A 23,497-nucleotide genomic window follows, 5' to 3' on the forward strand; every position below is an offset into this window, starting at 1 on the left:
AGAGAAAGAAAATTATAGACCAATCTCCCTAATGAATATTGATGCTAAAATCTTAAATAAGATATTAGCAAGGAGATTACAGCAAGTGATCACCAGGATAATACACTATGACCAGGTGGGATTTATACAGGAATGCAGGGCTGGTTCAACATTAGGAAAACTATTAACATAATCAACCACATCAATAAGAAAACCAACCAAAAATCATATGATTATCTCAATAGATGCAGAGAAAGCTTTTGACAAAGTACAGCATCCATTCCTAATAAAACACTAGAGAGTTTAGGAATAGGGGGAGCTTTCCTTAGAATAATAAACAGTATCTACCTAAAGCCATCAGCAAGTATTATATGCAATGGAGATAAATTAGAGGCCTTCCCAATAAGATCAAGGGTGAAACAGGGATGTCCATTATCACCCCTATTATTTAATATTGTTCTAGAAATGTTAGCTTTAGCAATCAGAGAAGAGAAGGGAATGAAAGGAATTAGAATAGGCAAGGAGGAAACAAAACTATCACTCTTTGCAGATGATATGATGGTATACTTAAGGAATCCTCGAGAATCAAGTCAAAAATTACTTGAAACAATTAACAACTTTAGCAAAGTAGCAGGATATAAAATTAAATCCACATTAAATCATCAGCATTTCTATACATGACCACCAAAGTCCAGCAGCAAGAGATAGAAAGAGAAATTCCATTTAAAGTAATGGTAGATAATATAAAATACTTGGGAGTCTACTTGCCAAGACAAACCCAGGAACTCTATGAAACACAACTACCAAACACTCTTCACACAAATCAAATCAGATCTAATAATTGGAAAGATATCAATTGCTCATGGATAGGCAGAGCTAATATAGTAAAAATGACAATACTGCCTAAATTAATTTACTTATTCAGTGCCATACCAATCAGACTACCTAAAAATTATTTTATACAGCTAGAAAAAATAATAACAAAATTCATCTGGAAAAACAAAAAATCAAGAATATCCAGGGAAATAATGAAAAAAAATTCACAGGAAGGTGGGTTAGCGGTACCAAACCTGGAGCTTTACTATAAAGCAGCAGTCATCAAAACTATCTGGTACTGGCTAAAAATAGAGTGGTAGATCAATGGAATAGGCTAGGCTCAGGAAATGCAGTAGTAAATGACACTAGTAATGTAGTGTTTGATAAACCCAAAGACTCCAGCTTCTGGAATAGGAACTCAGTATTTGACAAAAACTGCTGGGAAAACTGGAAGATAGTATGGCAGAAATTAGGCATAGACCAACATCTTACACCTTATACTAAAATAAGGTCAAAATGGATACATGATTTAGACATAAGAGGTGATACCATAGGTAAATTAGGAGAGAAAGGAATAGTGTACCTATCAGATCTTTGGAAAGGAAAACAGTTTTTGACCAAACAAGAGATAGAGTATATTATAAAATGCAAAATGGATGATTTTGATTATATTAATAAAAAATTTTTGTACTAACAGAAGCAATGCATCCAAAATTGGAAGGGAGGCAGAAAGCTGCGAAACAATTTTTTGAGGCCAGTGCTTCTGATAAAGGCCTCATCTCTAAAATATATAGGGAATTAAATCAAATTTATAAGAATCAAGTCATTCCCCAATTGAGAAATGGTCAAAGGATATGAACAGGCAGTTTTCTGATGAAGAAACCAAAGCTATTATTCCCATATGAAAAAATGCTCTAAATCTCTAATGATTAGAGAGATGCAAATTAAAACAACTCTGAGGTACCACCTGACACCTATCAGATTGGCTAAAATGACAAAAAAGGAAGATAATAAATGTTGGAGAGGCTGTGGGAAAATTGGAACACTAATGCATTGTTGGTGGAGCTGTGAGCTGATCCAACCATTCTGGAGAGCAATTTGGAATTATGCCAAAGGGCGATAAAGCTGTGCATACCCTTGACCCAGAAATCCCACTTTTAGGTCTTTTGCCCAAAGAAATCATGGAAGGGGGAAAGGGACCCACATGTACAAAAATATTTATAGCTGCTCTTTACGTGGTAGCAAGGAATTGGAAGTGAAGGGGTGCCCATCAATTGGGGAATGGCTGGACAAGTTGTGGTTATATGAATACAATGGAATACTATTGTGGCTGTAAGAAATGATGAGCAGGAAGAGTTTCAGAGAAACCTGGAGGGTCTTACGTGAGCTGATGATGAGTGAGATGAGCAGAACCAGAAGAACATTGTACACAGTATCATCAACATTGAGTGTTGACCTACTGTGATGGACTATATTCTTCTCACCAATGCAATGGTACAGAAGAGTTCCAGGGAACTCATGATAGAAGAGGATCTCCAAATCCAAGAAAAAAAAAGAAAGAAAGAACTGTGGAGTATAGATGCTGATTGAACCATATTATTTCTTTTGTTTTGGGTGCTGTTGGTTTTTTTTTTCTTTCTATTTTGAGGTTTTGCATCACTGCTCTGATTCTTTCTCTTGTAACAGGATTAATGCAGAAATAGGATTAATGTTATTATGTGTATATATATATGTGTGTGTGTATATCTATATCTATATCTATATGTATATGTATAGAGATATATAGATATAACCTATATCAGATTACCTGCTGTCTAGGGGAGGGGGGGAGGGAGGGGTGGGAGGGAGAAAAATCTGAAATTGTAAAGCATGTATAAACAAAAGTTGAGAACTAAAAAAATAAATAAATAAAATAACTGTAGACAATAAAAAAAAAATTACCCATCATGTCCTTCCCTAAGTCACTTCTCCAGTCTAGTTTTTCATTCCTTCAGTCAATTTTCATATTACATGATCTAGAGACTTTTTGCCATTGTGGCCACTATCTTCAGGATGCCTTCTAGCTTTTTCAATGTGGTCTAGAAAAGACCTTAATTTAGAAAGGCCAAGGCATCCTGGGCCATTGCCAATCATCTTGACTTTTGTCTTGCCACTGGACTTCAATGACTCTGGGGGAATGAGGCTGCTCTGCCTCATTTAAATCCAATTCAGGAGCAAGTCAAGAGATGGCTCTCATGATGTCATCAGTCCTCTTCAAGAAGAAAGGAGAGGGGGCAGCTAGGTGGCCCAGTGGATAGAGCACTGGCCCTGGATTCAGGAGGACCTGAGTTCAAATCTGGTCTCAGACACTTAACACTTACTAGCTGTGTGACCCTGGGCAAGTCATTTAAACCCAATTGCCTCACCAAAAAAAAAAAAAGAGGAGAAACAACAACAGTTTCTCAGTGTCCTCTCCTGCCCACAAACAATGCTCTCCCATCGATTTTGAAATGAGCAGGACCAAGAGAACATTGTATACAGTAACAACAATATTGCTTTAAGAACCATTTTTGAGCAAATAAGTTGTTTTGTCTATCATAAATACCCAAATTAACTATAAAGGACATATGAAGAAAGATGCTATCTGCATCCAGAGAAAGAATTGATAAAATAGAATTATGTATAATTTTACATATATATAGCTATTTGTGCCTAATGGTAGCCATCTCTAGGGCAGAGGAGGGGGCAGAGAAGAAATTTACATAATTTTATTGATGATTTGAAAGGAATAGGGGGCAATTAGGTGCCACAGTGGATAAAGCACCAGCCCTGGATTCAGGAGGACCTGAGTTCAAAATTCGGCCTCAGACACTTGACACTTACTAGCTGTGTGACCCTGGGCAAGTCACTTAACCCTCAGCCCCACCCCCCAAAAAAAAGTTACAAAAAAAAAGAAAGGAATAGCAAGTTGTGCATAGTAGACTTGTAGTTTCATGTACAATCATCTTTTTTTTTTAATACTATGTTATGGAAATGCTTGCTTGATTCCATAAATTAAAAATAAAATAATAAAATACTTTGTGACACCCTCAAGAGATCAGGTCTTTACTATTAATTCCTTGGGTGCCTTTGGGCAAAGAAATTCATCTCTCTAAGTCTTTGTCTCCTCACTTGTAAAATTAAGTTGGACCATGATGATTCTAATGTATACTTCTACCATTCACAAAGTGATTTCCTTGCAATCCAAAGAGGTGAAGAGATCTCTTCCAGGTCTCAAATTCTGTCTCTGGGGAAAAACACATAAAAACTGCTATTCTTTATTTAGCAAACACAAACTGAGGAAACTGAGGCAGACAAAGGTTAAATGATTGGCCTAGGGACACAAAGCTAATTTTAACTCAGATCTTCCTTCCCTTCCAGTCCTCTTGCTTTACAGATGAGAGAACTGAAAGATGAAGAAATAGGACTAATCTTTCTTCCTATATTTACACATACAAGGACCTAAAATTTGCGATGAAATTCTATGACAAATGGCAATGTACTCTTTTTTTCCCCCATTCTCTACTACATCTCCACTCTTGGAACAAATGGATGAGTAGGGAGGGGTGGCTGAGGCTTAGAACCCCCAACATTAGCCTGCTCCAGAGTAAGATGGACCCTGAGGGGCAGCTAGGTGGCACAGTGGATAAAGCACCGGCCCTGGATTCAGGAGTACCTGAATTCAAATCCGGCTTCAGACACTTGACACTTACTAGCTGTGTGACCTTGGGCAAGTCACTTAACCTTCATTGCCCCGCAAAAAAAAAAAAAAAAAAGATGGACCCTGAGACAAATTTCCAAATTTTGCCTTCTTCCTACCCCATCACCTCTCTACTGTACCTGATCACGGATAACAATGATCTTCTTGTTATTAATTCCTTCCCAAGTCTCCCCTCCCCAGATCTCTCCATTCCTTGGTCACTGACATAGTCAGCCCTCTCCCCTACTTATACTTCCTTTAAGTTCCTCTTAGAGCATTCCAAAGGAAACTTCACCAGAACTGGGAATTGGGGTAGTCCCAGTAAGAAAGAGTCAGTACAAATTCAGCTCTCATGTTTCTCACAAGTCCTTCCCTCTCCAGGTTAAATTGATCTAGCCCCTTTAACCAATTTTCATGTGGTATAAGAGTGAGAAGTTCAAATTATCTGGAAAATCAATCCCCACCTCCACTTCTCTCTGAGGAAGACATGATCCTTCTTGACAACACCAACCTTTGTCCTTGTGCCCTTGACTCTATTTCCTCCAGAGATTATCCTATTCCTCCTTTCTCTAATTTTCATTTTTTCTCATCCACTGGCTTCCTATAGACTACAAGCATGATCAGATTTCCCCATTATCCTCTTCAAAAAAAACAACAACAACAACCCTTCACTTCTTTCTATCTTACCCTCAATTTATCATTCTATTTCTCCTTCCTTTCACAAACTCCTAAAAAAAATGATGAGCTCCATCTTAGAAAAACATGGATAGACCTGCATGAAATAATGAAGAGCAAAATGAGCAGAACCAAGAGAGCAGTGTATACAATAACAATAATATTGCTTAAAGAAAAATTGAGTGAATAATTGACCATTATAAATATCCAAATTAACTATAAAGGACATATGAAGGAAGACACTATCTTCATCCAGAGAAAAAAAACTGAAAAATAGAAGTATGTATAAAATAACTTTCATATATATGTGTATGTATCTAATGGCAGACATCTTTAGGGTGGAGTAGGGAAAGAAGAAAAAAAAGGAAATTTACATGATAACTTTATTATATATTTAAAAGGAATAGGGGGCAGCTAGGTGGCCCAGTGGATAGAGCACTGGCCCTGGATTCAGGAAGACCTGAGTTCAAATCCAGCCTCAGATACTTGACACTTACTAGCTGTGTGACCATGGGCAAGTCACTTAACCCTCAATGTCCTGCCAAAATAAACAAAAAAAACAAAACAAAACAAAAAACAAATAAAAGGAATATCGAGTTTTACATAACAGATTTTCAGTTTCATATGTAATCATCTTTTCTTATGTTATAGAAATGTTTTATTCTGTAAATTTAAAAAAGAAAAGGCTGGTTATGTTCATTACTTGTATCTCCTTTTCTCTCATTCATTTTTCAGTCCCTTGCAGTCTGGCTTCCACCCATCACACTCAATGGTTACCACTCAATGGAAAAGGCTCACCAATGACCATTTTTTTGCTAAATACAATCGCCTTTTTTTGCTCCTTATTTTCTTTCTTGATCTCTATTGCCACTATTGTCTATCCCCTCTTTCCGAATACTCTCTCTTCCCTGGGTTGTGGTTCTCCTCCTACCTGGCTGACACTTGACACTTACTAGTTGTGTGACCCTGGGAAAGTCACTTAACCCTCATTGCCTCACTAAAAAAAAAAGATACAGCCCAAATTTCACCTTCTGTAAGAGGCCTTTCCCAGTCCCCAATGACACCCCCACTGTCAACTGCCTGCCCTAATCTCAGATATTCCCTTCCAATTATGATCTACATGTGCATAGTTGTTTGCATGTTGTTTCCCCATTAGAATGTGAGCTTCCAGAGGGCAGGGACCACCTACTTGCCTTTCTTTATATCTTTATCACTTAGCATCACAGTGCCACACACATGCTATTGTTCAGTTGTTTCAGTCATGTCTGACTCTTCATGACCCCATTTGGGGTTTTTTTTTTGGCAAAGATACTAGGGTGTTTTGCCATTTCCTTCTCCAGCTCATTTTACAGATGAGAAACTGAGGCAAACAGAGTGGAGTGACTTGCCATGGGTCACACAACTCATGTCTGAGGCCAAATTTGAAGGAAGATACTCTTCCTAACTCCAGGCCCAGCCTTCTATACACTGCACCACCTAGCTGCCCAGCCATAAACAAATGCTTGTTAGGGGCAGCTAGGTGGCGCAGTGGATAGAGCACTGGCCCTGGATTCAGGAGGACCTGAGTTCAAATCCAGCCTCAGATACTTGACACTTGCTAGCTGTGTGATCCTGGGCAAGTCACTTAGCCCCAGTTGCCTCACCAAAAAAAACCCCCAGAAACCAAATGCTTGTTGTCACTGAACACCACCACTACCACCACACCATGCTGCCTCCACATGCTTATAAAACAAGAAGCCTAATGCTTCACACATAGGAAGTGATTAATATACCTCTTTGATATGACTCCTACACCAGGGTAAGGGGGACAAGAACATTATATTATGCCATGATGGAATGAAGAAAACTGATTTTTAGCTTTACCTCCTTCCCCTCTAGTACCTCCTTAAGGCTTACTTAAACTTTAAGGCAATTTGAATGGTTCAGGGGCTAGCTGACAAGGATGTAACAGGAATGAAAAGCAAATGAAAAGTAGTTTCTGCTAGGCCATGAAAGCTTAGAAGGATTTGAAGACTACATGGAGTGCACTCAAACCCTGATATCTGGGAAGGGGAAGAAGAGAAAGGGACTTATTTACCTGACTCAGTATGAGGGCAAGCAAGGCAGAAAATCTTGAGACTCAACCAGCAACCTTTCTTTTGAGTCTGGGGTGTCAGAATCTGGGTATTGTAATGCTAAGACCTTGCTAACAGAACAGTTGGAAAGGTGTTGATTAGCTCAAGCATGTTAAACTGGTGTTGTCTCAAAGAGAAGTAGTGACACTCTTCATAATCAGATGCCTCTGTAGATTGCAAGCAGCTATGGGAAAGAAAACAGTCAATGGTAGTTTCAAGGAAAAGAATTGAGAGATGGAGGAACTTCTGTTTAAAGCAAAGTAGAACAATGACAAGGGGAGCTCAGGGGACAAGAAATGAGGAGCTATGGGAGGAAGAACCAAGAAGTAGCAAGGTACAAATTGTTGCGAGATGAAACTGTAAAAGACATTACAATCACAATGTAACCCTTCTCCAACCTGGAACATAATATTCAGAGGAGTTTTCTTCCTTACAAGTGTAGGAACCCTGTGGGATATTGTACCTCCACATATTGGAAGTGAGAAGGGAAAGCTAAGAATGATTCTACTGTTTGATTTCCTGTTATTTATTAACCTATTTTGTTCCCATTTTTAAATGCTTTGCTCTTTGGTGTATGGTTCTTGTCTAATCTATTGGTAAAGAATTCTCTTTATTGGCTGGGGGTTGTGGGGGTGTTAAACCTTATTTGCATAATTATGATTAAAATCAAAACATCCCACAGAATTTGGGGTATCAAAGGCTTCCAGAGTTGTATACATTAGGCCTGTGCTACATCAGTAACTGGTCGTTTCTTATATGTTAAGATAAAGTCTTGGGGCAGCTAGGTGGCACAGTGGATAGAGCACCGTTCCTGGATTCAGGAGGACATGAGTTCAAATCTGACATCAGTAACTTGACATACTTACTAGCTGTGTGACCCTGGGCAAGTCACTTAACCCCAATTGCCTCACCAAAAAAAAAAAAAAAGATATAGTCTTGAATATGAGAGAGCCCAAATGGTGTAATCCTCTCCTGGGAAAGAGATCCTAAACATACTGCTCTAAACCCCATTCTAGGAACAGAAATCAGGTGCAAACCTCTAACCTGAACTACACCTGAAATTTCTCCCTCTGGGTCCTCTTCATCTGTCTTAAACAGGTTCCTCATTTCTAGCTTAAGGGACATATTATCTCTTAGACAGCAGATGGAAGTAACAGGATCTTAGAGATGGATGAGATCTCAGAGGTTATCTAGTTCAACCTTATTTTATAGGTGAAAAAAACTAAGTGCTAATAAGGAGAAGGGACCTATCTAAGGCTGAATGGTCAGTCAGTACTAAAGCTGAGCCTTTAACCCATCATGGAAAGGGGCCTTAGAAGTCCTCAGGGAATACCTTTCTCCCAATGGATATCCTCTCTATAGCATCCTCGACAAGAATTTATACAAGCTCTGCTTGTACACTCCCATTCTTAAAAATGAATTAGCCTGGGGCAGCTAGGTGGAGCAGTGGTTAGAGCACCAGCCCTGGATTCAGGAGTACCTGAGTTCAAATCTGGCCTCAGACACTTGACACTTACTAGCTGTGTGACCCTGGGCAAGTCACTTAACCCCCATTGCCCCGCAAAAAAAAAAAATGAATTAGCCCGGGGCAGTTAGGTGGTGCAGTAGATAAAGCACCAGCCCTGGATTCAGGAGTACCTGAGTTCAAATCTGGCCTCAGATATTTAACATGTACTAGCTGTGTGACCCTGGGCAAGTCACTTAACCCCAATTGCCTCACCAAAAACCAAAAACAGAAGTACATAGAACAAGTCTATCCTACCTTCCTTCCATAGGAGAGTGTTTTAAATGTCTGAAGAGAAGTCTTTTTAATTCCTCCACTCCCCAGCAATCTTTTCTTATTCATTTCCCTCACCTATTCCTCAGTGGTCATGCTTCCCAGGTTATGGAAGTTATTCCAATTTGTCAATGTGAAAGTACACACTCAGACCTGAATACAGTAAGGACTCCAGATGTGGGATGACCAGCATGGAACTCAGTGAGACTTGCTTCACTGGGGACTAGACTTTATACTCCCATTAGTGCCATTTGCTCTTGTGAAGCCCTACTGAGGCCTCATCATGGGCTTGGAGGGTGTTCCTGGGTCAGGGACGCTACGGTAGTTGGGGTGGGGACTGGGGGGAACCTCTGGCAAGTCCTAGCAAGCCGGAAAGGCTTCAAAGCACAGACCCAGGAATGGATCTCTATGTCTGAGGAAAAACTGAGTCCAGACAGGCTCCATCATCACATTGGCTTCAGGGTAAGGAATTTTTCAGCCACTGCAGCCCTGCTGAGCTACAGAGGGATTGTGATCTTCATTAGTGGGGAAAGTACCCACTGAGGAAATCAGTTCTTTGAAGATGATCCTGTCAACTGGTTAACAGCCTCAGCACACTCCTGGCTCATAACTGAGGCAGTGATCCAGATATCTCACTATCCCTCTATATTGACACTGCTATAACAACCTCTATTTGAGGGGTGTCAGTTTGCTTTATATTCCTCCAACTAGCTATACCAGCACTTATTGTATCCACAAGCTGAATCAATTCAGGAAACTTTTGATATCCTGAAACTTCTTGTAGAAATCAAGGTAACAAAAAGAAAAAAGAAAAAAAAGGGGGGCAGCTAGATAGCGCAGTGGATAGAGCACTGGCTCTGGATCAGGAGGACCTGAGTTCAAATCCGGCCCCAGACACTTGACACTTTACTAGCTGTGTGACCCTAGGCAAGTCACTTAACCCCCAATTGCCTCGCCAAAAAAAAAAAAAAAAAGGAAGAAAAGAAATCAAGGTAACTCATATATAAACAATCCCCTTAATATGCCAGTTTAGTAAAACTACCCAGAAAAAGAAATTCAATTAATTCAATTAATTAGTGAGCCAAAAGCACTTGCCAGAAGTCATATTTTTCTTCTCTAAGTTCTCATGAAACATCTGCTTCTAGAATTTTGCAGCTCAATACCACTTGGCTTCCAGGGCCAGAGTTTTAAAAAATCTAGTTTTTCAGCATCTCTCCTTAATTTTCCATAGCTTCTAAAAAATTACTAAAAATGTTTTAAAAAAAAAAAGTTTTCCAGAGTCAGACCTACATATTCTTTTGTTCTTCCGAGATGTAGAATTTGAGCCTAGAAACTTGAACTCAACTCAAATATAACAGTGGTCTCTTTTCTCTCCTCAGGCCTTCATTTTCAGTGAAATTTATTCTTTGCTTTCTATCTGCCAAATTCCATTATTTTTACCACAGGTTTGAAGGTTATTTTCTTCCATGAAAAAGAAAACAGTAGAGTCATTATTGGTGATCTTGAGAAATGATAGAGAAGGATAGGTGACAGCAGACCACAGTCCTGATTTTCCAAAATGGAAGGAAAGATGGATTTTTAAAACTAAAGACTGATAAACTTAACACAGATCCCTTCCACAATTCTGGAGCAGAAACAGAATAGGGTGATTATTCTGGTTTTGACTCTGTTTACATTTTATCCTTCCAAACAACTCATTCAGTCAATAATCACTTATTAAATACCTAAGCTATGCCAGAAATTGTCCTATACCCTGAGGATCCAAGCAAACCAAAAAGCAAAAAAACCTGAAAACAGTCCCTGCCCTCAAGGAGTTTATGTTTCTGTTGAGAAGAGGACACACGTGGTAAGAGTAGAATAAATACTAAATAATTTAGGTTTGGGATGGTGCTAATACCTGGGAGGAGGGGGTGGCAATCAGGAAAGGCATCCAGGAAGAGGTACCATTTAAACTGAACTCTGAAGGGAGCTAGGGGATCCTAGAGGCTGAAGAAGGTGTGCAGTGCTGCTATGAAAGAGAGAATGTAAATGTGTGGCAATCAGCAATTTAGCCAATTTGCCAGAACTAAAAGCCCATGAGGGGCAGCTAGGTGGCACAGCGGATAGAGTGTCAGGCCTGGGGTCAGGAAGACTAATCTTGATGAGTTCGAATTTGGCCTCAGATACATACTAACTATGTGACCTTAGGCAAGTCAGTTAACTTTATTTGCCTCAGTTCCCTCATCTGTAAAATAAGTCAGAGAAGGAAATGCAAAACCACTACTGTATCTTTGCCAAGAAAACCTCAAATGGGGTCACAAAGAGTTGGACACAATTCAACAACAACAAAGAGCAATTAGTAAACTATAGCAATGGTGTCAAACTCAGATAACAGATCCCCGCAGGTCCCACATTGACTTAGAAAACCACAAATGAACATTATCTATGTTATATTATTATATTTTTATTTATCTAGTTCAATATTTCCCAATTCCATTTTAATCTGGTCCAGGACTCACTGGGGAGTTTGCAGGTTGTCAGTTTATCACTTCAGGGTTATATCAATAGTCCAATCAAGAGGCGATGAGGGACTGAACTAGGTGGGAACCATGTAAGGGGAGAAGGGAATGGTTGAACAAAATGTTGTGGCAATTGGTTGGATGCGGGGATTGATGGAAAGTGAAGGGATGAGGATGACTTCAAGGATGTAAACCCAGGTGACTGAGAAATAGAGAAGTTAGGAAGAGGCCAATGAACTTTAGAGGAAATGATCATGAGTTCTACTTTTTACAAGTTGATCCTATACCCTCCTTGTTCATCTTCTTGCTCAGCACATAGCCTAAAAAACAATAACAAAACATTTTTTTATTGCTTCTGACTCACTGTCCAAAGCTCTTTCTACTATACCACACTGTCTCCAAGTCAGCTGTTCCATTGAGCTAGATGCCAGGAAGGAGACCAACCAGCCAGGAAGGAACCAAACTAGTTGTTTTTCCAGGCCGGACCAGACACAGTCTGAGAAGCCATAGCAGGGGTTTTAAATCCTAGGGGAATGAGGGAGAAGCAGCAGCCAAAAGAGGTTTCTAATTGGCTACAAAAGGACAGAGACATCTATGACTTTACTTTTGAAACATGAAATAAAATCTACGCTAATTAAAGGGGCTTACAGGATATCGGCTTTCATTTTGAGCTCACTTCCTCCTGAAGGGAGGGCTGCAGCTCAGCTGATAAAAGGACTCTATGTGTCAGTAGCCCCTCCTAGCTGTGCCAGACCCCCAACCCCACCCTTCCCATAAACACAGTCTGCTTTTCCTTTTGGGCGGATACAATCCCATCCCCCATGAGGGTCACCCCTGCCACTGCACAGCTCCCATTTCCTGCTGCCGGTGACTCCTCTGGAGCCTATTGTTTCCAAGCAACTTGGGTCAGAGGAAGGTGGGTCTCCACCCAAAGAGGCCTGCCCTCCCAACAGGCACAGCGCTGGTCCAGGTCATAGGGAGACTGAACCATCCTCCTACTCTTCTTCAGAGAAATCTAAGTCCGTCCCCCACCTCTACTGAGTTTCCAAATCCTCCCCATAGGAAGGCATTGTAGATTTCCCCTGAGTTCCAGGTGAATAAAGCCGAAGTAGGTTCATAATTTTAAAAAAGATAGGCAATAAGGAAACTAAGTATACTCTTTTTTTTTTTATTGAGGCAATGGGGGTTAAGTGACTTGCCCCAGGGTCACACAGCTAGTAAGTGTTAAGTGTCTGAGCTGGATTTGAACTCAGGACCTCCTGAATCCAGGGCCTGCGCTCTATTCACTGCGCCACCTAGCTGCTCCAGAAATAGTATTCTTATTTTCTGGATGGAAAAACTAAGAAGGGAAGGCAAATACTAGCTAAGCAGATGAAAAGAGAACTAGAACTAGAACCCAAAAGAACATTCTTCTAGTCTTTATAATCTTCCAATGCAAAACCCTTTCTTCTCCCCCTGCCTGGACTGGTTTTAATCCCAAAGGGATAGGAGGTGGGAAGGGAGAAAATCAGCTCTTTTACTCCAATTCAAGAGGCTTTCAAGGGCACTGTAATCCCAAACACCAATATGTCACAGGAAGCAAGGAAGATTTAGAGAGTAATCAATTTTTTTCAATTGCCGTAAGCTATCTTAAACTACAAGATTACTGGACTGACACCAATAGTAACCCTCACCTCCACAGAGGAATAGGCAAGGATGATAGGGTAAACACAGACAGGACTTTCTGGTTGGCACTGGGAATTCTTAGCTAAGTGAATTTATGAAAAATCCCAGTATTCCAGAGGATATGGAAGGTCAGAGGCTAGGACCCCCCTTGCGTTGGGACTAGCTTAAGTATAAAGTCTGCATGGCGACAGGAGGGTATGATGACTTTCAAAAGTGCTCTGACTCTCCCCTCTCTCCATCCTTCCATCCCCTCTCTCTCGCTGCCATTTCATGATTCTATGGAGACTTAAGTTATGGTGGTTTTGCCTTCTTCATCCCTAACTATATATAACATGGGACATAATGTTGCCCCAACATTGTCCAGCATTCCCATTATCTGGATATTACAGGAAGCTAAAATAGTGGCTTGGGTTGAAACAGGAGGATAGGGGCCAGCTAGGTGGAACACAGTGGATAGAGCACCAGTCCTGAGTCAGGAGGACCTGAGTTCAAATCTAGCCTCAGACACCAGCTGTGTAACTTAACCCTGATTGCCTCCAAAAGGAAAAAAAAAAAAGAAAAGAAAGAAAATGGGAGGGTATGTGAGAGAAAGGGAGAGAGATAGAGAGCGAGAACAAATGCTGGACACTACCATTCTAAGTGCTAGGACAATTTCTTAGCAAACGGTGTTTACCCCATCACTGGTATAGCCCCCAGATCCTAAAGGTAGAAGAGGCTAACCATTCACTCAACAGTTAATCACTTTCTGCAGGCCAACAGGGCTAGGCTTGACCCTGTGGGAGACAAGGAGAAATTCAAGCCTTCTAGGAGCTTAGAAAGCTGGAAAGCTAATACAAAACACAAGAAAACAATGGCAAATACAGCCAACAATATAATGATGTTGTATGTCAGTCAATAATTAAGATAGGAAGATAAGAAGAAACTCAGACAGATCTAGAATAATTAGGGAAGAAATAATCAAGGAGGAAGAGGTAGATTTGAGCTCTTAAAAAGAAGTGAGTAGGGGGCAGCTAGGTGGCGCAGTGGATAGAGCACTGGCCTTGGAGTTGGGAGTACCTAAGTTCAAATCCAGCCTCAGACACTTAACACTTAATAGCTATGTGACCCTGGGCAAGTCGCTTAACCCCAATTGCCTCACTAAAAAAAAAAAAAAAAAAAGAAGTGAGTTTATTATAGTGGGAAAAGACCCCGATTGTAATGAGGACACCAACGTGGAGGCCTGGCTCTATTGCGTGATTTTATCTGAAATCACTTTATCTCTCTGGACAATAATTTCCTCATCTGAAAAATGAAGATGTTTACCTAGATGACATTTCTAAAGATCTCTCTAAGAATCTCTTCTAGATTATGAAACCCTTAAGAGGAAGTAGTGGCTATCAGACTGCTCCTGGAGACCCCCCAAGACTTGGACTTAGACTCTGCCTCCGCCATTGTGTAACTCAGACCTTTTGAGATTGAGTTTCCTCCCCTGGAAAGTGGAGATAATAATGCCTGGGAGTACCTACCTCACAGGGCTGTTGTGAGACTCACAGGAGACAATTCATGCTTTGCAACTGTTAAGCACTCTATAAATGTCAGTTATTATTGTCTAGAAAGCTAACCTGCCTGTCTTAATTCCTTGGTGGAGATAGAAGGTGACATCCCACTATGATACTGATGCAGTAACTCTTCTTGTAATTGCTACCAGCTTATGACAACTAAAAAATCCAGGGACCTAACTGAGCTGGCTCAGACTTGGAGAAGGATAGAGGGAAGAGGACAGCTTTTCAGGAGAGGAGAACATACGTGAAGGCAGCCAGTGGGAATCAGCATTCGAATAATTTATATTTTTAGAGCTGGAAGCAATCTTAAAGAGTTCATCTAATTCTTTCCTCCTACAGATATGGAAAATGAGGTCCCAGAAAGGTTGAGCTAGAGAGCACTTATGTGGTACAGTGGATAGGGTGCTGGGCCTGGAATCAGGAAGAGCCAAGTTCAAATCTGACCTCAGACGCTTACCAGAAGTGGGCAATTTACTTAACTTGACTGACTCAATTTCCTCAGCCATAAAAAGGGGATGATGATAATAGCACCTACCTCAGAGGGTTGAGAAAACTAGAACAATTTGCATAGTAACAACATTATTGTAAAGATAATGAACTGTGAGGGCAGCTAGTTTACACAGTAGATAAAGCACTGGCCCTGGATTCAGGAGGACCTGAGTTCAAATCTGGTCTCAGACACTTGACACTTACTAGCTGTGTGACCCTGGGCAAGTCATTTAACCCTCATTGCCCCAGGAAAAAAAAAGGATAATGAACTGTGAAAGTTTTAGTAACTGATCAACACAATAATCCATGACAATTCCAAAGATTCTTTATGAAAAATGTTACCCACCTTCAGATAGAAAACTGATGGACTCAGAGTACAGATTGAGGCTTATTTTTTTTCTTTCTTTTTTTCCCTTAGAGCATGGCTAATGAAGAAATTTGTTTTGCAGGATTTCATATTTGTAATAGATTTTGTATTCCTTGCCTTCTCAATGGGTGGGGAAAGCATTGGGAGAGGGAAAGAACAAAGAACTAAAAAGAAAAGTGAATTTTAAAAAAGAAGAAGAAGACTGGGGGCAAAGAGAATTGACCCCAAGGAAGAATAACCCTAGGTCATCCCTAGTCTAGAGATTCCCCACCCTCTGCCCCAGGTTTGAGATTTATCTGAGGAACTCACTCAGATCAGCTCCAAGACAAAACTAGTATAGCTCAAAGGAGCTCCTACTAGACTTTAGATTAGCTTGAGAACTGGATCCCTCTGGACTAGGGATGATGTGGGGCTTTTCCCAAACCAGAGCCAATGCCCTTCCCTGACTTGTCAATGCGGTACAGGGCTCTGTGGGTCAGGATTTAGTACACCTGGGTTCTAGTCCTGCTCCATCACAGCCTTGCTATGACCTTTAGCAAGTTACTTTCTCTCAGTCTCAGTCTCCTGATCTATAAAATGAGCATTTGCATTAAATGATTTCTAAGGTTCTTTCTGATTAACTACTGCCCATTGAACCAGGGCTTTGTGGTTAGAAGAGAGAGGTGAAGGCACCAGAAAACTAGTGTCCATGGATTAAGTTAGAGATAAAGGGCAGAAAGGGGAAGAAGTAGGTGCAAACTGAATGTAAACCAAAGAACTTGGAGAATGGCCAAGTTCCTGGTGGGAGAGAGAGAGAGATTGATTATTTGTTGTATGTTTGGGAAGATTTGTTTTGGAAATAGCGGAATAGGCTCTGGGGAGAAGGGTAAGGAAACTAGATTAGGGCATGTTTATACCCCCCAAGCCCCCTTTTTAAGGATGTGGTCTTGTAGCATGAAAGAACATTGGATTTAGAGTCAGCAGGTTCAAATCCTGCTTCTGCCACTTACTAGGGAAGGCAAGGTGACAAGCATTCCTTAGGGACTTACCATGTGCTAGGCCCCATGCTAAACACTGAGGATCCAGACAAACAAAAAGAAAGACAGTCCTACCCTTAAGGAGCTTTTGCTTGAATGACACAAGACCCTGGACACAACAACCTGTGTGACTCCTAACACATCATTTCACCTCTCAAGGTTTCGATTTCCTCATTTAGGAAATTAAGGGATTATATCAGCCATCTCTGAAGGTGGTTTTTTTTTTTTCTTGTTTGTTAGAACAGCATTATCCAATGATGCTGTGAACTATGTAGGAATCACCCTCTTCTTCCCTCTGAATGTCTCAATGGGAGGTCAGAATGACTCCCCTGGATTTAGAAGAGAAGACCATTCACATGCTAGTTTCCAACTTAGGCTTTGTTACCTACACCAAGATCCTCTCTCTCTCTCTCTCTCTCTCTCTCTCTCTCTCTCTCTCTCTCTCTCTCTCTCTCTCTCTCGCTATTGGACCAGATCATTCCCTCTTCTGTTCAAATGGTGAAAACTTAAGGAATCAAGTTAAAAGATAAGGGAGGGAGAGGTAATAGGATGGAAAACTCAAGTATGAGTGGGTGAGCTGCTAAAAAAATTAAGCCACCCACAACTACTATGCCAAAGCATAGGCTCATAGAATGTTATTTGTTAGAAGCTAGTATGGACCTTAGAAGGACAACTAGTCCAGTCTTTACGCCTTTCATAAATAAGGTAACTGAGGTCCAGAAGACAGAAATGACTTGCCAATGTTACAAATATATTAAGCTAACAGAGCTGAGATTTGCACCCAGGTCCTGATTCCACAAAACCAACTGGTCTTTCCACTCCATGCTATCTTCCCAATAAGCCAACGGGTAAGCAGAATATGGGAATATAGAACAGTATCTGGGCAATAAATTAACCTTGTTATACAAGAGACTCATCCATCCCCCTGCTATCTGGAAAGTCGGTTAGTCATGCAACAGACCAATGACCAGTCATAAAAACTGAGGCTGATCAGTCAGGCTTGGTAAGGCTATTAAAGATCAGTGGACTGATAAAATTTTGTCCTTATTTGCAAGGCTATACTAGACATAATTAGGATAAGAACTGAAAAGCACCCTTCACAATTCAAAAGATTCCAATGTTCTCTCCTGGGTGTGATTTACAGCTCAATTCCCATACATTAACAGTCACTTCCTGCTTCTGGTCCCAGCCCGAAAGCCCCCCCAACCCCCACCCTCCATTCATTACCTTGTTTTCCCCTGAGTCCATAGGGAAGAGAGCTCTACTTCATATTTTCAAAACTTCAAGAAATTTGCCTCAGAGCCCACCCTGCTCTCTCCAAAACAAATCCTCCCAAACACACAGCAAATAACCAATCTCTCTCTCTCTCTCTCTCTCTCTCTCTCTCTCTCTCTCTCACACACACACACACACACACACACACACACATACACGGAGTCAAATTCAAATTCACACAATACAAACATCATCATTAGACCTACATACTACTAAAATTGTTCTTGTCCATTCTTCCTCCATCTCTTTTCTCCTCTCCCTTTCTCTTCTCAGTCTGTATGTGTGTCTTTCTCATATGCACACAGATTTACATCCAGAGATACTCCCATTCAGACAGACATATGGAAAGTCAGACATGTACAATATGCAAACCCATTTAAAGACAATTCCACCCACTCAGAGAAATCCTCACACTTTGAAATAAGCACACTGAGGGGCAGCTATGTGGTGCAGTAGATAGAGCACTGGTCCTGGAGTCAGGAGGACCTGAATTCAAATCCGACCTCAGACACTTGACACTAGCTGTGTGACCCTGGGCAAGTCAACCAATTGCCTTACAAAAAAAAAAAAGAAATAAAAGAAATAAGCACACTGAGATGCAGAGGTTCAAACACAAATCTGCCTACTCAGAGAGCCAGTCAGCATAGACTCATGCTAACCTAACACTCACACAGAACACACTGAACTAGAGCCACACACGGACTCAGGAAAGCCTACCAATTCATTTACAGATGCTCACAATGTGAGACCTAGGGCCACACACTTTGAAACAGACATCTATCTACCCACAAAAGCAGCACCACTGCTCCTCCCCAAGGAATATCTCTAATTCACAAAAAAGATGATTCACCGGGGATTCCGGGTTGCCCTTCTGATAAAAACCCCGATTTTAGGCTTTTATAGTGCTCTTCCCATCAAGCTTCCCAGAAAAAAAAAAAAGCAAAAAAAAATGCACTATTGACTTTTAAGCCTCTTATAGCTTCATAACAAAAAACAATTACACAGCAAACTCCAAAAACACCCCCCCACACACACCTCCCAGTCCTCTTCCCTCTTCTAGGGTTAAATGAAGAAAGGCCTGGCAGTGAAGAGCAACAGATGGGAAATCCCTTCACCTTTATTCACAGCTTTTATTCCTGTGTTCCCTTATTTCCCTTCAACTTTCATCTACCCCTCTTCACACGTCGGAGGTTGCTGCTATAATAATAACTCACATTTACATATTACCTGTAAAATCTTGAACTAGTCGTTTCTCCCCGTGGGTGCTTCCTGCTTTGTAACATGAAGAGACTGGAGTGGATGGATGGCCTCTAAATTTCTTCCAGATCTAAAGTATTAGTCTCTATACAGTTATATAGGACTTTCTAGTTACAAAGCACTTTCAACACATGGACTGCTCTCTATCGGGATGGTAACGTAAAATACGGTTATCCAAGGCTTAGAACTTGCCTAGCAATTATCTTCTGCCAGTATACGTTCGTGCTTCCCGGCTATTTTAAAAAGTCCCTTTCTCCCCAGGCTTTTCTCCCATCCCCAGCCCTTAGGCACCCCAGTCACTTATCTAGAATAGAAGATCTCTAAGATCTTTTCTGTTCCAAATCTATGACCTGATCTGTAATCCTATGAATTCCCCTAAACACACCAATCTTCCCGCGCATTTCTCTAGACCTTTCCCTCCTACTCAGGCTGGAATCCAGTGTTCCTTACCTGTCCCAGGATGGGGGATGAGAGAGGAATGGTGTGTTAAGTGAGTTATGAGGGGCACTCTGAGATGCACCAACTCTGCTCCAGCTCTCGAATAACGCTGTAGAGAATGGATAGGGGAAATCACGATGGGATGCCAGAATTCGAGGGTTCCAACTCTTGATACAAAAAAACTCCCTACTGAAAGGAGACTCAGGCTTGGGAAAAGTGGGGTGGGGGGCGGTAGAGCCCTTCTCCTAAGGGCATAACGATTGGGAGACAGGATCCCTACAATACAGCACAAAACCTGCCACACACATGGCTCCCGGTTTAAGGGTAGGGGGAAAGGCAGGAGACCGGAAGAGAGAGAGGAAAGAGTTTTTCCAGGTTCAAATTGACAGGAAAACACAAGATCCCTATTCTTGGAGGGGTGAGTCAACTGGAAGAGAGGAAGAGGGAACTCTTGAGAAACGAAAGGAGTTAAAAAAGAGGATTCAAGCAACAGAAATGGGAGGGGGGAAAAAGGAGAAAGAGAAGGGAAGTATGAAGGGAAAGGGGAAGAACAGGGTGAAGGAGGGAAAGGAAGAAAAGGGGGAAAGAAAGGAAAGAGAAGAGAGAAAAAGGAAAGACAGGGTCAAAGAGAGAGGAAAAGGCTAAGATAGAGAAGGAAAGGAAGTATAAAGAAGGAAGGGGAAAGGAGGGAAAAAGCACAAAGATGAGGAAACAGAGAAGGAGCTGAGGAGGGTGAGAAACAGAAGAGGGGGAAAGAGAAGGGAAGGGGAGGAGAGAGAGGGGGAGGGCGAAGGAAGAGGGAGAGGGGAAGTAGAGAGAGAAGGGAGGGAGCCAGGGAGGGAAAGTAGGGGATGGCGGGACACAAAGAAACAGGGACCTTTGCAGTGCAGACACCTCACTCACCTGAACAGGGAAAGGGACAGGAAGACCTGGAATGAGACTGCTGGTCGGCGGATGATGGGGGGGGGGGTGGCAGGGGGTCGGGCTGGGGTGCTAGAGCCTTGGGAGGCTGCTGTCCCTGGCCACCCCCCTGGCCTCAAGTTGAAAGGAGGAAGCCTGTACTGTGAGGAATGAAGGGCTGGTATGAGATGCACGCAGCTGAGGGGAGGAGTGCCGGGGCCCTTGCTACAGGCTTGGGGAGGAGGAGACTGAGGAGGCAAGGAAGGGGGGCTCCAGGGAAGAGAGAGAGGTTGGGCCAGCCTGGCCCTGGGCGGTCAGAGGAGGGGCTAGAACGGCGGAGGAGTTGGAGGAGTTGGAAGAGTTGGAGGAAGGGGCCGGTGGGGTGGGGAGAGCAGTGATCAAGGAAAGACTGGAAGTTGGGAGGCAGCGTCCCGGATGCGGCTGACACGGACCCCTCTGCATCTGACTCCTGCCCCTTTCTTTCTCAGTCCCACCGCCGCCAATCCCTCCTCCAACCCCTCCCTCTTCGCTCTCCCTCCTTCCTCGGGCCCCTAGGTCTTCACTCCCTCAGCCCCGCCCCCTACTTCTCCAGAGCCCTCCGGCCCCTAGCGCTCCATCCATCCAGACAGCTGAGAAAATCCACACTCCCTGGTCAGGAAAGAGGAGTCAAGGCGGCAGTGAGCCCAAGACCGTAAACACATAAGCGTGGGTAGGGGGATAGGAGAACTGCAGTGGGAGGGAGGTCCATAGGATCTCCACTGAGGGAGGGCTGAGAGGAAAGAGCAGAAACCTGCAAACGTAGCTCCCCACTCCCTACCCTCCTCAGCTCTGTAACAGAGAGTCTGGGCAAGGGGCCCCTGCTAGAGCTGCCTCCTACTCTGACCCAAGGGCCAGAGGCAGTCCCTTTCCACCAGTGACCAGAGCACTGGCAAGCAGTCTGGCAGGTTGCAAGGACCAAGTGGAAGGGACAGGGGACTAGGGAGCGGGGAAACAAGCTCTCCACCTCCATCTGTGCTCAGGCTCAGGCTCAGGCTTCCCTGTGGATCTCTCATCTACAACTGTCCGTGAAAAACCCAGGGCAGCATCCGGGAAAGGCTGCTTCTGTCCCAACATGCTCCCACAAAGAGCCCTTGCTCCAGTGGAGCTAGGAAGCAGGAACTCCTGGGTGGTCTTCCCAGATCTGGTCACCATGCTCTTTCCTTCTCCCTTCCTTACCATAGAGGCCGGTTTTCTTCTCTATCCATTTGGGGACTGGTAAAGCTGTCATTATGAAGAGCAAACACACATGGTGTGAGTGTTAAGTATAATGAGTGGGAGAGCTGAGTTGAGGCAGGCCACTGGGCAAGTCTTTGCTTCAAACAACAACAAATATTATTGCCTGGCATTGCTAGGTCCTGTGCAAAAGACAGAAAGAAGCAGCATAAAAGGGGCCGGTCCCTGGCCAGTTCCATGTTTTAATTCGGGAATCAATAACAAGTTACTAAGGTGAAGTAAAAATAACAACCACATTAACATACATTTTAAATATTTAAAAGGCACTTTTGTCACTCAACAGCCCTTGTGAAGTTTATGCTAATGTTCTCTCCAAGCTCAGAAAGGACTAGACTATGTCAGTTTTTTTGAAAAAGGAATTACAAATTGTGTCCATGGTTCAGTCCAACAATTAAAGAGAAAGTAAAGCTGTAGTTACTTCCAACTTTAATGAGTCAAATTAGCAAAAAATTCTTAAAAGGTAAAGAAACTAAAAGGTGACAGATGTGAAGGAAAAGGTAGTATAGTCATTCACAGCTAGTAGAATCATTTTAGAAAACAAATTGGTAATACAGAATGGAATAAACACTTGGAGGTCTACCTGCTGATTCACACATAGGAACTATGTGAATACAGCTACAAACTCTCTTTACATAAAGACAGATCTAAATAATTGCAGGACTGGTTAAAGCTCATGAGTAGTCTGTAGCAACTATAATACAAATGAACAATACTACTTAAACTGATTATTTTCTTCAGTGCCCTTACCAAAACTGCCAAAGAATTACTTTATTGAGAAAAAAAATTAACCAAATCTCATCTGGGGGAACACAAGGTACAAAGAATATCAGGGAAATGTATTTTTTTTTTAAATGGGAAGCAAGAGTTACTAGCAGTTCCAGATCTCGAACCACTACAAAGCAGTAATAATCAAAAACATTTGGTTATTGATAAGAAATCAGAGATTCATCAATGGAAGAGATTTAGGTACATAACAAGGAAGCAAAATAGTTCAATAGCATAGTATTTCATAAGCTCAAAGACCCCAATATTTGGGGTTGTTTCATTCCAATTGCATCTGATTCTTCACAACCCCCTTTGGAATTTTCTTGGCAAAGATACTGGAGGGTTTGTCATTTCTTTTCTAGTCATTTTACAGATGAGGAACTAAGGCAAACGGGAGTTAAGTGACTTGTCCAGAATCACAAAGCTAGTAATTGAGGCTGGATTTTAACTCAGGTCCTCCCAACTCTAGACCTGGGACTACTATCCACTATGCCACCTAGCTTCCCCCTAACTACTGGGTAAGAACTCTCTATTGAACAAAAACTGTTGGGAAAACCAGAAAAGAATCTGGCATAACCTAGGTACAAGCAACATTTTTACACTGTATATACCAAGATAAACTCAAATGTGTGGAGACTTAAACATAAAGCAAATTAGCAAAGCAATGAAGAAATTATCTTTTCAACTATGACTGGGGGAAGAGTCATGACCAAACACATGGAGATAGAGAAGATCAGATGGTAAAATGGACAATTTTGATTACATAAAATTAAAAGTATCTGCACAACAAAACCAATAGTCAGCTAAAATTAGAAGATAGCAAATGGCAAAGGGGAGGAATCTTTCCAGATATTTTCTCTGAAAAAACTCTCATTTCTAACATGTATAGGGAACTGCTTTAAATTTCTAAGAATAAGAACCACTCCTCAACTGAT

Source organism: Dromiciops gliroides, chromosome 5, assembly GCF_019393635.1.
Source record: "Dromiciops gliroides isolate mDroGli1 chromosome 5, mDroGli1.pri, whole genome shotgun sequence".
NCBI classification, from domain to species: Eukaryota; Metazoa; Chordata; class Mammalia; order Microbiotheria; family Microbiotheriidae; genus Dromiciops; species Dromiciops gliroides.